General features: G+C 43.1%; 1 pseudogene; it reads left to right on the top strand.

The window, feature by feature from the left end:
- LOC119272710 overlaps positions 1–2,068 on the top strand; it is a 4,911-nt pseudogene extending 2,843 nt beyond the window's left edge.
- The last annotated feature ends 512 nt before the right edge of the window (positions 2,069–2,580 follow it).

Genomic DNA, 2,580 nt, shown 5'->3' with positions numbered 1-2,580 from the left:
GCCCCGCCCGATGCGCCAGCCGCCGAGCACCGCCGTCGCCTGGAGAAGAAGCCCCCCGCGGCCCCGCTCCAGGGGAGGCAAGGAAAGGGCCCGCCGCCGCCGGCGCCGCCGGGCGTCGGAGGTGGATGGGGGCGGGGGCTGCCGCTAGGGTTCGGGCGCCCGGGTCGCCCGCGGGGGAGCGACCGGGACGCGGGGGCTAGACTAGACTAGACCGGTAAGATATACATATATGATGGCCTTTACAAGATCAGAGAAGCCTGGGTGGAGAAAGGGAAATCTGGGTTCAATGTGTTTAAACACAAGTTGCTGAGAGAACCTGGACAACCTGATGGCATTGCAGTTTGGAAGAAGACTGAAAAATGGAGGGAAAATCCATCCTCTAGAGATCGTGTTATATTGAACGACATATCATAAGGTGTGGAAAGTAAACCTGTCTGCCTTGTAAATGAGGTCGATGACGAGAAAGGCCCTAGCCACTTCATCTATACAACTAAACTTAACTACGTGAATTCCCTGAGCTCAATGAGAAAGATGCAAGGCTGCAAATGCATAAGCGTGTGCCTACCTGGTGATAACGACTGTTCTTGTACGCATACAAAATGCTGGTGACCTTCCTTACAATGCTTTAGGCACACTTGTTAGTCGGATGCCTATGTTATATGAGTGCAATGATTCATGCACTTGTGTACATGATTGCCGGAACCGGGTTGTACAAAAAGGTATCCAAATCCACTTTGAAGTGTTTAAGACGGGAGATCGAGGTTGGGGCCTCCGTAGTTGGGATCCTATCCGAGCAGGCACATTTAGGCCTAGTTTGGCAACAACGTTTTTTCAAAACTATGGTATTCCAAAACCTAAGTATTTCAATACATGGGCAATAAATACTTCAGTTTCTAAAAATCATAGTTTTTCTCAGTTTTGATAAAACTGCCGAGGTGTTTGGCAAGTGGCAATTTTTCTCGGTTTTCTTTGGTTTGCATCGACTGTTACATTGTTGCATGCATATTCAGCTACACTCAGGGATCAGCTTGTACTAATAGCCACCGTATGCATTCAACCTTGCACGAGCATGTCCTCCTAGATGTTAAGATCTGTAATAGAGTTATCTCTTGTAATCAGTCAAAGACCGAGGTAGTTAACGCATGCACTGAAGGTCGACGTTTGCAGCGTGTACGTGTACGTCCGCCTCTAGCCGAACATATCGATGGGCTAGCTACCGATTTATGCATCACAGGCGTTGATGGCCAGAAGTTGGACACAAAAGAGATCAAGCAGCAAGCGCTTTCTCGCTTTTAAAAAAAGAGGTCAGGGCCTCTTTTTTATATATAACAAAAATACCACAGTTTTAGAGATACCACGGTTTGTTGAACTGCAGTATTTTTTTCATCCAAGCGACTCAAAGTATTGAATACCAAAGTTTTTCCAGAAACCAAAGTATTCCTAAAAAACCACAAAAATACTTTGGCTTCCAAACACACCCTTATATGTGAATATGCAGGTGAAATTATTGACAAGAATGTTGTTGATGCAGAAGACGATTACATCTTTGAGACCCCTCCCTCGGAGCAGAACGTAAGATGGAACTATGCACCAGAATTACTGGGCGAATCTAGTCCTTCCGACTTAAAAGAACCATCTAAGCAGCTGCCAATAGTTATTAGTGCAAAACGGACTGGCAACATAGCTCGCTTTATGAACCACAGCTGCTCACCTAATGTTTTCTCGCAACCAGTTCTATATGATCATGGTGATGAGGGATATCCACACATCGCATTCTACATTCCTCCAATGACAGAGCTTACATATGATTATGGTCAGAGCCAAGGTAATGTTCAGCTGGGAAATAATTCTGGGTGTCGGAGGTCTAAGAATTGCTTATGTTGATCTCGCAAGTGCAGAGCTTCCTTTGGCTAAATAATCAACCCGTAAGGGATAATTTGCCAGTTGAAGGTTAGTGATTTCTGATTACCTTTTCCGTTATCAACATTACTTTTCTGAAAGATGTCCTACTTTCATTTTAGATAATGCTATCATCTATGGGTGTGAAGTTTTCCTGAGATGTTGGTAGATTCAAATATTCTAATAGAGTATTAGTAGTTTGCACCCTTTTGTAAAGTCAGAACTCACAGGAGTGTATCTTTGTGTTCTATATAAAATTTCACTTTACAAACATGATTCGAGTTTGGCAACTTGGTAACCAAGAATTAAAAAAGGGAAATGCTAAAAATCTGACGTCAGATTTTTTGGCATGGTAAATCGAACATTTTTCATGGCAATTTATATTGGTGTGATGATGTCAAATTTAGTTTGCAAGCACGGAAATTTCATGGCAAAAAATGAAATGAGGCGGATTTGCCATGCTCGCCAACTAAACCTGCCATCCTCGGCGAACATAATTTTCCATGAAAAACGTTTGATTTTCCATGCCTAAAAACCTGAGGTTCACTGGATATTCAGGTCCTTAAAAAACAATAAACTATATATTTGCTTGTAGAAATATTTATGTATGATATGAGTGCCCACACATGGATGCCTTCAGAAAACTCTTTCCTCGCATGATTTTGAATTACCGAGCTTATT

This window comes from Triticum dicoccoides, chromosome 3A (genome assembly GCF_002162155.2).
Source record: "Triticum dicoccoides isolate Atlit2015 ecotype Zavitan chromosome 3A, WEW_v2.0, whole genome shotgun sequence".
Taxonomy (NCBI): Eukaryota; Viridiplantae; Streptophyta; class Magnoliopsida; order Poales; family Poaceae; genus Triticum; species Triticum dicoccoides.
Note: the sequence above shows the minus strand (reverse complement) of the source record. Positions and strands in the feature narration are given on the sequence as shown.